This window comes from Bos indicus x Bos taurus, chromosome 4 (assembly GCF_003369695.1).
Source record: "Bos indicus x Bos taurus breed Angus x Brahman F1 hybrid chromosome 4, Bos_hybrid_MaternalHap_v2.0, whole genome shotgun sequence".
NCBI classification, from domain to species: Eukaryota; Metazoa; Chordata; class Mammalia; order Artiodactyla; family Bovidae; genus Bos; species Bos indicus x Bos taurus.
The window spans coordinates 108,309,142-108,324,421 of NC_040079.1; the positions used below are offsets into that span (position 1 = coordinate 108,309,142).

The 15,280-nt window shown below is 42.6% G+C and overlaps 1 long non-coding RNA gene across 1 annotated transcript in view; it reads left to right on the forward strand.

Moving 5' to 3' along the window:
• Positions 1–3,183, forward strand: part of LOC113891728 — a 121,034-nt gene extending 117,851 nt beyond the window's left edge. The window contains exon 2 of the long non-coding RNA XR_003510870.1: positions 2,926–3,183. This is a non-coding gene — a long non-coding RNA (uncharacterized LOC113891728). The remainder of the gene's footprint in view (positions 1–2,925) is intronic.
• Positions 3,184–15,280: the final 12,097 nt, after the last annotated feature.

Below are 15,280 nucleotides of genomic sequence, written 5' to 3' on the forward strand. Positions count from 1 at the left end.
ACATCTTACTCCTCTTCCTCTTTTAATATATAAAGCACAGAAGTGCATATAGTACATAAACAGATATATTCTATCTGCAGCATGAAAATTTCATGAGGAGGGAAGCAATTAGGGGGAAAAATGCTCAAAAAAAAACTCTTAACTTTTCATAGCCCAGCTGAGACCAACCTGCAGGTGTTTACAAGATTTACTTAACTAAAGAACTGGGGACTGACATCAGATGAACATCCTGGAAAAGTGCTAAATGGAGTCCCATTCGGAACACATCCTCTCTCAGGACACCTCACAGTGCACCTCTCAGCTTGGGTTCCTGATCGATTTGTTTTTCTCATCAGTATTACTAGCCTCTCTCCAGGAGCGTTCTGGATGTGTCTGTGGTTTACATTTTACGTTTCCCCTCTCCAGTTTCATTCTCTGACCTGGAGCTGCCAGTTTCCAGGGTGGTTGACAGTGGAAATTTTCACTTCCTTCAGGGTACTCACTCTTCATAACTGGTCACCTTGCCTGGTGGCCTCCAGAAGGAAAATCTTGTTGAAATATCCTAGTCATATGCATTACACTATTCAGGTCATGATATCTGGTCTTAAATTACTCTAAACTTGTAACATTAACAATTTAATCTAGGTTGAAATTAGCCAAATCCTACCTAATACCTTTTCAGTTTTACTTCTGTCTGATATGCATAGACTTCCGTGGTGGCTCAGCTGATAAAGAATCTGCCTGCAATGTGGGAGACCTGGGTTCCATCCCTGGGTTACGAAGATCCCCTGCAGAAGGGAATGGCTACCCACTCCAGTATTCTGGCCTGGAGAATTCCATGGACTGTATATAGTCCATGGGGTTGCAAAGAGTCAGACACGACTGAGCGACTTTCACTTAACTCTGATATATATAGATCATATTGCCAAATCTTCTTAGTTATCTCTTAGATCACTGTGCCCAAACCATCAGTACAAATTAGAAAAAAAAAATGAAGAAATTCTTTAACTATTTTGCCAAAATCTAATAGTTAGGTAATCTTGAAAAATCTGTTATTACTTTGCATGCTAAGTCGCTTCAGTTGTGTCTGACTCTTTGCGACCCTATGGACTGTAGGCTGCCAGGCTCCTCTGTCCATGGGATTTTCCTGGCAAAAATATTGGAGTGGGTCACCATGCCCTTCTCCAGGGGATCTTCCCAACCCAAGGATCGAACCCTCATCTCCTGCGTCTCCTGCATTGCAGGCAGATTCTTTACCCACTGAGCCACCTGGGAAGCCCTATTGTTACTTTGTCTTCCTTTAAATTCCACCAGAAGAGTGACCCAGCTGAGAGTGAATCTGTTGGTAGCTGATATATGGTTTTACACTATTTCAGATCAAAGTGGGTACTGATGACAAGTGAAAAGTTTCCAGCAGATGATCAACTTAGCCCTGTTTGTCTGGGATGTTCTTGATGTTGCCACTCCAAGTTCTGGGTCCCAGGAAACCACTCAGTCTTGGGGAAATGAGTTTCCAGCTTAGTTAAGTGACTGCTAAGAGACCATTCTAGCATAGGCCACATAACATCGGCAAGTATTACTACTATTTCCTATGGTGCGGTGCTGAGTTTGTTGTTTGCTGCTGGAAATATTCTTCCTTACTCTATTTCTCACCACAAAGGCAAAACTATATGGCTATAATTCTTTTCCATATTTTACAAGTTAGACATTTCATCTTATAATCAATATGTGAACACACATATGCTTCAGAAACTGGACATTTAGGTGGTCATTGTGTAACGGGGGTCTAATAGGAGATGTTATTATTTTTGACAGCTGAAAGTGGTGAATCATACTATTTGGTAATCTTAGTTTGCTAGTTATCATGAACAAAACATTTTAAATATGGCATGATTCTGCTTAGCCTTCTGCCCCTCCTTGTCAATGCTGCTGCTGTGCCTCCTGAGAGATCCAACATGTTAGAGCATGTCCATTGAAAATTGAAGCTGTATAATCTATTACCATGCAGAATAGAAATCAGTTTCATGCTGTGGGTAGCATTGAAACAGGCTTGTTACATTTGCAGATTCTTCTGATAAGAGCATCCCCAGTTGACCAACAGATGGGCACTGATGAGGCTATGTGTCTCTCATTTAATTTATAGTTGGAGCTTCCACCTTTGAGGTCTCCCTAGCTTTTCAATGGTACATTTTGCACCTGTTCAGTGTTACTTAATCCCAGAGACTATTTCCCTCTTTATCCTGTGGAATTATCAAGAGAGGCCAATTAAGGGGTGGTGGGGGAAGGCGATTCAGGGAAATAGAAATGTGCTGTATCCCAGAGGTTATGAGATGGAGCACATGAGGGAAAATGAATTCATCTCTGAATTTGCTACTGTAATTTAAAAGTAATGTTATCTATACCTGTGTGTGTGTATGCTCAGTGTGTGGGCTCTTTGTGGTCCCATGGACTGGTTCCTCTGTCCATAGGATTTTCTAGGCAAGAACATTGGAGTGAGTTGCCATTTCCTACTCCGCCCCCCGCCACACACACACACATAAATCAGCACATATTGTAGAAAGTTTTAATGAGCTTTTAAAACATTGTAAGACCCTGGGTTGAGAAGATCCCCTGGAGAAGGGATAGGCCACCCACGCCAGTATTCTTGGGCTTCCCTGGTGGCTCAGATGATAAAGAATCTGCCTGCAATGAGATCTGGGTTTGATCCCTGGATTGGGAACACCGCTTGGAGGAGGGAATGGCAACCTGCTCCAGTATTCTTGCCCTAGAGAATTCCATGGACAGAGGAGCCTGGCGGGCTGCAGTCCATGAAGTCACAAAGAGTCAGGCACGAATGAGTGACTAAGCACATTAATTCCTTATGTCTACAATTCACATATTTGCAAAGCTCCTACTGTATAGATTAATGACAACAGAAAACTCTTTCTTCTCTTCTTTCCTTGTCAGGAAGAACAGAGGTCAGTATCACATAACTTCTGTACCAGCTGGAGGAAAGTAGAAGATGCACTTGGTTCTATTTTACAGAGAGACCATCACAGAGAGACATTGTGACGTCTCCAGCAACCTCATCGTTTGCCAGCATGCCTGAAATATGATCAAGTCAGAGCTCTTCCTTCCCAATGAGCTGTCTGGCGGGAAAATGGACCTAATTTTTCTCTTGATTTTGTCTTGTTCTGAAAAATGTACTTTATTAGGTTTTCAAAAGATTGATTTTCTGGTAGTTTTTTTTTTTTTTTATGATAATGTTTAAACACAGATAGGAAGGATATCAAAACATTAGAAGTTCTGTATTAGAACTTTTATATTAGAAGTTCTGTGCAACCTAAATAGGGAAGGGATTGAATTTAAATATATAAAATGGAATAAGTGGAGTATTTTCACAGTTCAAGGTTTCAGTTATAGCAATGTTTCCTTCTGCTATGTCAAGATTGTGACCTTCTATGTCCATTATTATTTTGAAGTGCTTAAAAGGCACTTACCCTTTTATGTCCTATTTTAACTGAAGCAGCAAGTTTTGGTGCTATGGAATTAAATCTGATCAATTATGGACAATTTTATGTAATTTTTATGCTTATATTAGAAAGATTTAATAGTGCCCTAATTGCTTAATATGACTGCTTGGATTTCATTAAGATAAAATTGTAGTAGATTATCATAATATTTAATTGTGAACAAGAGACTTGACTTCATTATAGGGAGTTCTGACCAAATACATAAGTTGAACCCTGTGATTCAGTTTCATTCAGTTCAGTCTCACAATTTCAGATCCTACAACCATAGTGGCTATGCTGCTTCAATAATCCAGGTTTTCCCCTCTTCACACAAAGCTCAGTCAACACATTAATAAGCTCTGCACTCAGAATTTTACACTAATACAGAGTTCAGAAAACTAAGTTTTAAAGATATCCAAATGTTTTTTTTGAAGTTTTGATATATGCTTATTATTTCTTTATTTCTTTTGGTGTTTGCTTTTGCTAAAAGAAGCAATCAAAGTATTGGCAAATGAATATTCATATGCAATGAATATTCCCTATAAATAAGTTTTATAGCAAAAGAAGTTTTATTTCAAGACTTTTATAATATTTTCTTAATATTTCAGAGAAACATCTTAATAACTTGGGAAATCTGGGTTGGTTCATCCTTCAGCTTCTGAGTTGATTATTTAAACTCTGTCTGTTCCCAAAAGACTTTCAGTTGGCTCACAAAAATACACACAATGCAAAAGAATGATAAATAAATTAGGAAACTGAGGAGATAGGAAAATGAGAAACATTTATTAAAAAAAAAATCTAAATAGTCGTCTCTTTGCGACCCCTTGGACTGTAGCCCACCAGGCTCCTCTGTCCATGGAATTCTCCAGGCAAGAATACTGGAGTGGGTAAGCCATTCCCTCCTCCAGGGGATGTTCCCAACCCATGGATCCAGCTCAAGTCTGATTCTTCACCATCTAAGCCACCCGCCTCCAAATAATTGGTAGGGAGATGGAACTCACAGATTTCACTTTCACTCTTTCATCCCTAGATCAGACTTCTCAACCTTGTCTGTATGTTCAGATCAACTGGAAAGCTTTTTTTAAAAACGGTGAAAGATTTATATGATCTGAAAAGAAACCAGAGTCAGGGAAGCTTTTTAAAAAACCACAAATGTGTACACTCTACCTCTGATAAGTTATGTAAAGAATTTTGAGGGTGAAGTCTGGGCACTGCTACTTTCAGAAAATTATGGAGGTTATTCTAACATGCAACCAAAATTAAGAATTATTGCCCTATGCCAAAAAAACACAAAAACAAACCAATAACACTCCTCAACATGTTCTCTCCTAGTAAATGTAATGAAAGTTACAAGACTTTCATAGCAACTCATTCAGTTTCTTACGTTATTTCATCATCTCCTTTTATCTTCATAGTAACCCTATAAAATAAGCATGTAAGCACTAGTTTTCTCTCCCTTATACAGATGAGATCAGATTAGTCAACCTGGTAAGGTCACTCAACAAGAATACGGGGAACTCAAATTCAACCTTGGGTTGACATCACAAAAACCTTTTCCTTAACTTAATCCCTATATCCCAGTCCTAGAATCGTCAATGGCACCCCACTCCAGCACTCTTGCCTGGAAAATCCCATGGACGGAGGAGCCTGGTGGGCTGCAGTCCATGGGGTCGCTAAGAGTCAGACACGACTGAGCGACTTCACTTTCACTTTTCACTTTCATGCATTGGAGAAGGAAATGGCAACCCACTCCAGTGTTCTTGCCTGGAGAATCCCAGGGACGGGGGAGCCTGGTGGGCTGCCGTCTCTGGGGTCGGACAGAGTCGGACACAACTGAAGCGACTTAGCAGCAGCATTAGCAAAAACATACAGGCTAATAAAGCAAACGAGAGGAATGCTGTCAGCAAAGGACTTACTCTATTATTTTTCTTTCTTAACAATAAGAAAAAAAAAAAAAAAAACCCTGATATAAAGGTTGAACAAACTCAGTTACCAAGTGCACCTCGCCCACCCAGAGATAACCGGAAGAGAAGCAGCAGCACCCAGTCCGCTCTCCCAGGGTATCTGCACATTTATTCCTTTTCCGACGACTGTGCATTATTCTCTGTAAATGACTGCTTGTCACTTACATTCCTTGTGTTCTGATAAAGGGCTGTCATAACTTTAAAGTAACCTTCAAAGAAACCATCCAAAATCAAATGCTTATAGATCTCTTTCTCCCTATCCCTAATCTTAAAATGAATATTTGAGAAGGAAATCCTTTCACCACCTCCTCTTTGGGCAGGAAAAATGGGTTGCATTTTCCATATGCAAGGCAGCATTTCTGATGAACCTCGAGATAGTCTGGTGTTTTATGCACCTGTCACTTCATTCAGTCAAAGTAGTTTTGTTTCTTGACAACTTGTTCAGTGGTATCAAGAGGCCAGTGAGAAGCTGAGCTAAATTGGGTGAGAAATTCCTAAATGATACTTATATCGAGGAGCGGCTTCTTATAAACCCACTTCAGAGTGGAGACCTGGGGAGTAAAGAGGCCCTAAGACTTTCCTGGTGCCCAACATTGCCTCCCTTTATCTTGATAAGGTCCATTTTAGAAAATCCTTGTAGGAAACAGAGACTGGGTGAGTATGTTCATTCTGACACATTCTTTATGATTATAGAAATATTAGTAGCTTCAACTGTCCATTCAAGGTGGGAAGATTTGGGGCCAGTTTTATTTTTCCACTGTTTATTATTAATCTTTAAGACTCATGATTTTCCAGAGTGCACATTTATAATAATAATTTATATACAAAATAATGAACAAGAGGCATGCACAAGCCTCAGTGGACATCTGAAAAGAAGTGAAAAAATTGGAGAACCATATCACGAAATATAGTCAAAGACCAATTAAAATGGCACACAGCATTTTGTCAATGACAGGCAAAGCTTCTGGGAGTCTTGGAAGGGAGAAGGGGAAAACTGGGTGGGTACTCGGGCCATCACAGAGGAAACTGCTGGACAAGTTTGTCCAGCTGAGTTCTTCAAAGAGCAAGGTAACTGAACGCACAACTATGAACCTCTTTAATCTAGGGTCCTCCTTGTCAGGATAATGAATGACATCCCTGAAGGAATTACATGAGAGTGGCCTTGCAGCTCTGTGTGAGGGTGTTAGGCTCAGTCGTGTCTGACTCTTTGCGACTCCATAGAGCCCACCAGGCTCCTCTGTCCATGGAATTTTCCAGGCAATAATACTGGAGTGGGTAGCTATTTCCTTCTCCAGGGGATCTTTCTGACCCAGCGATCAAACCCAGGTCTGCTGAACTGCAGGCAGACTTCACCGTCTGAGCTACCAGGGAAGTCCTCCGCCAGGCACAAAGGGAGGTGTGGAGGGAAGCTGAGGATTCTGCTGTTACCATCTTTCTGCTCCCAAGCCCAGAAATTTCTTTTTAAAAATAATAATGAAATATCTTTACCAGTTTGTGTTTCTCCCAGTTAGAGAAAAGAGGGTCTTAGAGGCTAGTTTAGGGATTCGGAACCCAGGTCAGACAAGCATCTCTGGGTAAACATTACCCTCTGCAAGGTCATCTTGCCCACTGGGGAGCAGCGCAATGGCAGCTTCTGACAGATGGTTTGGTGCTTTTGTTTAAGGAGTTTCAGTTTCCAAGGATGAATTATGAGGACTTTTTTTACCATCTCTTTTGTTGTCATAGGGCTATCTTATCTGAAAATGTGTTAATTAAGTTATCATGCATTGCTAGCCCTGCACGTTTGATACCGGCAAATTACTTCCTATGAGACAGCTTCTCCTACTTAGAACAGCAGCTGAAGTAATTCAAACCAAGAGAGCAGTCCAGAAGAGTCTGGCTTGAGAGGTGGGCTTGGTAAAAGAAAGAGTTGTCAACAAAAGCACAACTGGAGAGTTGTGAGTTAAGTTATATTTTGGGCAAAATGAGGACTGCAGCTTGGGAGAGAGCACCTCAGTTCTGGAGAGACTGCTCCAAAGAGGCAGAGGGGCAGGTCAATACACCAGATTTTGGTGAAGGGGGAGTTCATTTGCAAAAGGTTTTCTGCTAGTCACAAGAAGCTGATGTCATCATGAAGGGATTTGGTGCTTTTCTATATGAAGGGATGCAAGGATTGGGATCATGATCATTTTCAGCTCCTGAAAATATATAACTATCTAAAGACCTGTCCCAGCAGATTCCCTGGAGCGCAGAGTGCCTCACTCCACCCTGAACTCCTTCAGGAGGCGTTGGAGGTCAGCCGCTGTAGCAGCAGCATTCAGTCTCCTCAGAGGCAGATGCCAAATGCCTTTGTTGTTCAATCGCTGGCAATGCTCCTTGTTGTTGCTCAGGCACTCAGTGGTGTCTGACTCTTTACAATCCCACGGACTGCAGCACCCCAGGCCTCCCTGTCCCTCACCATCTCCCAGAGTTTGTTCAAACTCATGTCCGCTGACTCGGTGACGCCATCCAACCATCTCATTCTCTGTCATACCCTTCTCCTCCTGTCCTCAATCTTCCCCAGCATCAGGGTCTTTTCAAATGAGTCGGCTCTTTGCTGACAAAATATTGGAGCTTCAGCATCAGTCCTTCCAATGAATGTTCAGGACTGATTTCCTTTAGGATGGACTGGTTGGACCTCCTTGCAGTCCAAGGGACTCTCAAGAGTCTTCTCCAGCACCACAGTTCAAAAGCATCAATTCTTTGGCGCTCTTGGCAAGTGCCAATTTGTAGTTGGCAGAGTAAAGAAATGAGCAGACCAGGCTCAAAGGCAAGCAGGATTCCTGTGGTGGCCCTTGGGTGGGTTCATTTCTCTTTCTGTTTTGCCTCCTCATCAGACTTGTTATCCACCCACTGATCTCTGCTTCCCCAGGTCACTCTCCCAGCTGCCTTCCTACTAAATCTCTCTCTTTGCTGGCTGAACACTGACCTTCCTCAGCTAAAAGCCAGCCAGGAAAATACTACCTCTATCTCAAATTGGCTGGAGTTTGGTACTCTAGGAATGAAAGCAACAGTTATGTGTCCTACACTGAGTGAGTTGGGTATTCAATGCAAAAAAATGACCATTTTTGTTGTAGTTCAGTTGTTAAGTCATGTCTGACTCTTTTGTGACCCTGTGGACTTAAGCCTGCCAGGCTCCTCCGTCCATGGGATTCTCCAGGCAAGAATACTGGAGTGGGTTGCCATTTCCTTCTCTGGGGGATAGGCATCTACTGTCTTCAATGGCCCAGGGATGCAAAGATTAAAATGTTTCTGTCCTTGGGTAGTTTGGAACCTGCTTTGGGGATAAAGCAATTGTTTTCAAGAACAATAGTAAGCTCAGCAAGACAGATGCAGCCGTGTGTCATGAAAAGGGGATATTCAGAGAATTTTCTCTACTGCTCTCCCGCCCGTCACATGAAGCAAACCTTACAGTGTTAGGACATCGTGCCCTCTGCACCCCATGACTGTCTCATGTGACTCTGGCACACACTGTTTGTAAGCCATTATTTTGGAGCAGAGTATGCACAGGTATAAATCCGAAAGGGCTTACTAGTCATGAGAAGTGATGCTGGATGGTCAGGGATGAGGGTTGGAAGAGCATTCTGGTCAAAAAACAATACATGTGCAACTGTCCAGAGACAGATAATCCCTGCCCAACTTCCTGGGCTCACTGGCTCTCACTTCAACCAGGAATTCTGAGGGATTTTCATGCAGGTATTTGAACATAAGACTTCCCTGGTAAAAACAGCTTAGTTGGTCTCCTAACTTTGACATTACTTAGGAACCCTCATTGGCTTGCCTTCTCTTTCTCCCATTCTTTCATTCCTCCCCTTTCCACTGTTCCTTTATGTCCTGTTTCCCTTTTTCTTTTCCCTAAGTTTTGCAAGCCTTGCTCATCCCTGCAGATGAAAGAGGGCACCAGTACCCTGAGCTCATCAGTGCATTCCCGCACAGATAAATGCTTTGCAGTTGGTCTTTTGCATGGCTCAGCTCTCCTAACTCCCTCTAGTATTCTTTTCTGTGCCTGGCAGAAGTTCTGAGGGTTGATGTGGCTGCAGCATGACATAAAAACATTCATTTTCCACTTTTGTATTTTGCCTCTGCAGTGTTTAATAAAAACCTCTCCTCTCTCCACTGCCTCACTGCCTAAAAATCTGCATAAAGTTCACTTGCATCTTCAACCCTCTACTCTTCAACTCCCCCCAGTGGAACCTTTCACAATGTTTGGGATCCCCATGAGATCTGAAGATCCAGTTCATGGCCTTGGTTTTATAATAAAAGGCTGGTAAAATGTCTTTGTTTTTTTTTTTTTTTTTTCACTTCCATCTTCTCCACTGGATTGTTCAGTTTTGGCTTTCCTATCTTCCCTTGCATCTTAGTAAGATTTCCTTACAGATATTTCTTCAAATGACAACAGCCCTGCTATCTTCTGAGACACTAACATCACTTAGGCTACTTTAGAAAAAGAAAACTGTGTCTGTCTTTCCATCTTATTAAGAAGCATCTGCAATCTCTCTGAAAACACATGAAAGGGATATACAACGGGCATCCTAGAGTCTGAGCGGCCCATTGAAATTAAAGCCCATTAGTGTTTTTTATGACATCAAAGAGTTACCCGTGAATTTAAAAAAAAAATGTACTATTTTGTTTTGGATATGGGTAGGGTAGGATGTAAAAGCCAATATATTTGCTTCTCAGTCTATCATGGGAATCAAAGAAGAGGGAAAGAGCAAAGGGAAGAAGAGAAAAGACAGCCCTGACTCTCTTCATCTCAGGTTATTTCTGAAATGACAAAGGGATCATCTTTCACAATTCTCAGAGCTCTCTTCTTATCACAACGGTGCCTCAGCTCTCGGGGTGACTTGCCCCAGAGAGGGTCGCTTTCAGCCTCTCTGGCTACTAAGCGGAGGCAGACGTAGCCACAAGGTGTCACTATTGCTAAAACAGCTCTCGGCCTACAGATCCCCGTGTGATTATGCTTGTGTAACTCAGCTTTCAATTTGTTTTTAAGCAGGGTCTTTGGGAGAGGCACTTTAGGATTGCCAGGATTAGTTGCCTCCTTCATTTCAAATACACTGTGATCTTGAGCGAGGCTTGGGTTTCTCATCTGGAAATTGTATAGAAGAAAACAATTCCTATTTTTCAGGATCGCTGTCAGCTTTAAATTAGAAAACCTTGGTGTAGCTGAGTTTCACAGGCAGCACAGGAAAAGCTCTCAACAGCATTTAGCTCCCCTAACTCAGAAAGTGAGGACTGTATTGGGAGATAGGAATGGGTGAGAAGGTGTTGAATTTTTGAGCCTGCCTGTCTGCCTTCCTTCCCTCCTCCCTTCCTTTTGATTTTAGAGTTTGCAAAAATATCATAGTACATTACAGAGTTCTGGCTATTGTTAATAGCTGTGCTATTAAAATTATTTGGGAAAAGCTAAACACTACAGCTTCCTCTGGCAGAGTCTAAATAGTAACGTCATATTACAGTGTGAAGGAGTCCTGCTGTAAAAAAAACTTGTTTAATCAACCTATTTGATGGACTCCAAAGTTACCCAAGTTTCTTTGAGCCAGGAAATAGAATTTTTTGTTTATTATCACCCAGATTGGGGAACTTTAGTCTGTTCAGTTTTTTTTTTTTTAATTGGAGGATAATTGCTTTACAAAGTTGTATTAGTTTCTGTCATACAACAGCATGAATCATTCATAAGGAAATGGCAACCAACTCCAGTATTCTTGCCTGGAAAATCCATGGACAGAGGAGCCTGATGGGCTACAAGTCCATGGGGTTGCAAAGAGTCAGACACAACTTAACGACTGAATAACAACAACAGCAATACATATATCCTCTCCCTCTTGAGACTTCCTCCCATCCCAACCTCTATTCCACCTTCTAGGTCATCACAGAGCCCTAAGCTGGGTTTCCTGTGCTATATAACAGCTTCCCACTATTTAGTCTAGTTTTACTTCTTTGTTGTATAGATGAGAAAACAGAAACCCAGAGAGTAAGGTTTGGTTCATAAAACACGTCCTGATTGTTGAATATTCAGGCATTATGTGAACGGAATATTGTTGGAGCCCAGGGCAGCCCAGCCCTTATATATGCCTTAATTGCATGTTGATTATTTTGAATTAAATTTACTGACAACATGGGCAATGCAAGAGGGACACTTTGACACTCTTCTCTGTCTCTCTGAAAGCAGGAAATAAATCTCTCATGCGAAAAGTCCCAGCATCTGCAGATAGAAGGACTCCCCTATCTCTGCTGCTGCTGCTGCTAAGTCACTTCAGTCGTGTCCGACTCTGTGCGACCCCATAGACGGCAGCCCACCAGGCTCCCCCATCCCTGGGACTCTCCAGGCAAGAACACTGGGGTGGGTTGCTATTTCCTTCTCCGGTGCATGAAAGTGAAAAGTGAAAGTGAAGTCGCTGAGTCGTGTCTGACCCCCCTATCTCTAGAGATGGGATATTCAGGCCAGGAAGCCCACAGAGAAGCTGATATAAAAAAACCTTGTTACTTCTTTAATTTTACTAACCCATACCCAAAACTGGTTTAGATTCTTAAACTAATTGAGAACTCAAAGCCTAAAGTTTGTCCTGTCGATTCCTCACAAATGTATTTGTTTCTTTATCTGAAAAGTATAAAAGCTGCCTGCTTTGGCCACTTCTTAGCTCTTATTTCTAAGAAACCCCCCCGATGAGCACAATTAAAATTTGTTTCTTTTTCTCCTGTTAAAATGTTTTTTAAAAAACACGTGTCTTGGAAGTGGCAGAGCTAGTCTGGAACTACTGCTGTGTTGGAGGTGGTTTGTACCAGCTCACAAGAAAGTTGCTCCTCTCTTTCCAGTCCTGTGTTGAGTGATAACCAGGTTTGTTTGTCTGACAGGCAGCAAGTCAAAGGCTGAGATGAAGAGCTGCAGAGCTGAGAAAGAGTTCACTCACAAGGCAGCCAGGCAAGGAGACGGGAGAACAAGTCTTAGACCCGCCTCCTAGAAAGCCAGCTGTTGGAGTATTTACGAGATAAGCAGGCAGTCTGACGCTCGCGGAAGGCCGCTTGAGGCAAGGAAGGGGCGGAAATCTATGTTCTGCGCAGGCGCATTTGGGTCACATGCTTTTGCTATTCAAATAGCGGCACTTAGCATGAGCTGAGGGTGGGGTTTCCAGCCCTTTGACACCCAAAGGCCATTCATCTGGACAGCTGCAGACGCCCAGCCTTAGGGTCCCAGCCAATCCCCGGGCAGCCTGCCCTGAGAGGAGTTGACTCCAAGTTCCTACCAAACAACTGGGTCGTGTGAAGGTAGGAAGGTACGAAATTAAACAGAGGTAAAAAGAAAGGGGGGAAAAACAAACTAACTAACTAAAATAAACTTAATTAAAGAAGGCAGTTTACAAGCAAAGAGGTTCTCTTATCTGTTACTCTGTAAGACAAGTTCAAAAATTTCTTTGAGATATCAGCTCCTGATGACTGCATGGAGCAGAGTTTCAAGGCTGAAATCAGCCTTGGTAGGAATAGATACCCCGCAGAAGGTGTCAAGCACCAAAAGTTACTATTTGTTTTCTTCAGAGAAAAGATATACCAGCATACCAGCATGTTAGAATCCAACCCCACATTTCAATGAGGATTTTAGCTTCTAAGGTACTTCAAAGCAGGTATTTTGGTAGAGGAATAACTAAAGTTCAGAATCTTAGTACCAATGAAAATGAAGTGAAAGTCACTTAGTCGTGTCCGACTCTTTATGACCCCATGAACTGCAGCCCTCCAGACTCTTCTGTCCATGAGATTTCCTAGGCAAGAATACTGGAGTGGGTTGCCATTTCCTCCTCCAGGGGGTCTTTTCGACCCAGGGATTGAACCCGCGTCATTCTTATGTCTCCTGCATTGCAGGCAGGTTCTTTACCGTCTGAGCCACCAGGGAAGCCCAGTACCACTGAATGTACGTGCATATATTGATGTCGTTGGGGAAAGAAGCAGAATATAGCCCTCCTATGCTGGCAGGTATTTCAGTTTCCGTCTGTGATCTAGTCTGGCAGGACATAGGCAGTCAAATTTCAAGATAGAGGAAGATTATTTGCTAACTGGCCAGTAATCTCTTCCAGCCCAACTTTGACTCTTGGAGTAGCTTCAGGGACCAGAACAAATTCAGTGACTCCATCCATCCCACTGCTGGCTCACAATGGCTTATTTTGTAGATTCATGGGGTGTTATGATCTATCATAGTTCATAGATTCATGAAAGTCTCTCTTACCAACATATAAATGTTAACAGTACTGGGGAGGTTGACAGCCATCACTGGAGTCCTTTTTCCATGCCACACACTGTATTCAAAAGTTCTCACACTCAGACCTAGTCTTACAGAGGAGAGAACCAAGTTTAACAATGCTTCCATAGTCACACAACTAATACCCATCTGCCAGACTTTAAATAGCATGGTTTACCCTCAAGCCACTTCAGGCATCCTGAGGAGAAGCAGAAAGGAGGTTCCTGGCAGGGACATTTTGTGGACAAGAAAATACCCAAGAACCAAGGAAGAAACCACTTTTATGGGGGGAGCCATCTGCCTGCTCTGTGTAAAACCCACTCTTGCCTTAGACAGGACGGTAGAAATGAAATTGCTCCATGCCCAGTGGGTGGGATATTAGGTAAATACACCGGAAGACAAATCGCTGGCTTCTGAACAGAGAGAATATGGAAGTTAAAGTAGCTTTTACAAATAACAGCTTGGGTGTTAAACCAGAAAGGCAAGCTGCTTCATGCTTTGGGGAAATGGTTTCACATCATTCATGGATCGTTTCAGTTGCAACACCATTAGCATCAGCAGAGCCTCCGAAGTTTGAAGTGAGACGGCAGCTGAAGGCAGGAGAAGCCCAGAGCCATGTGGACACTGGCCGGGGGCCCTGGACTGTGGGGTTCCCCAGTGGCAAGTTGGTGCTGTGGAAGCCCAGAGCCCAAGCGTGAGAGAGTTGGGACCGCTGCTCTGTCCTCTGTGTGCTCCTCAGCTCCACGTCTAGCAGCAGTGGGTGCCAAGAACCCAGCAGTGGAATAAGAGAGGCTAAGAACCCCTGGAAGTGCAGAAGAGGACACCGTCACTCCAGCTTCCCAGGGATGTGCTTAATCCTGCTTTTCTGTTTGGAGAAGAAGCGCTAGAGCCCTGAAGCCACATTTGTATTCAGGCTCAGATATTCAATTTGTGCTGTCTCTGGTCTACTGGTTGAGCTTCACATAGATCTTGGAGGGCTTATCTATATTGTTGATAAACCTGAATTTGACACCACCAGATTCAAACCAGAAATTACTTCCTATACCATTATTTATGGTTCAAATCAGATAAACGCCACTTCTCGATGAAGGATTAGAAATCTGTCAGTCACAGTCAAGCATCCCAAATCAAGCCCTCATTATTTGAGGATGGCTGAATTGTCTTTATTTTTAAGCATGGAGTATGCTCTTTAAGGGCTTCACTGGTAGCTCAGTGGTAAAAAAAAAAATCCGCCTGCCAATGCAAGAGACATAAGAGATGCAGTTTCAATTCCTGGGTCAGGAAGATACCCTGGAGAAGGAAATGCAACCCACTCCAGTATTCTTGTCTGGGAAATCCCATGGACAGGTTAGCCTGGCAGGCTTCCAATCTATGGAGTCCCAAAAGAGTTGAACACAATTTAGCAACTAAACAACAACAAACTTTTTTTTTAATATAATGAAAAGTCCTGGGCTGAGCATCTTATACCCTGAAGTGGAAAAGCTGGAAGTGAAATCTATCATGACCACAACTCCCTTCCAACGGGGTCCTGGGGCAGCTTTGATGTGTTTGCTCGTATAGGTAACCAGGAAATTCCCTGTAGCTCAGACAATAAAGAACCT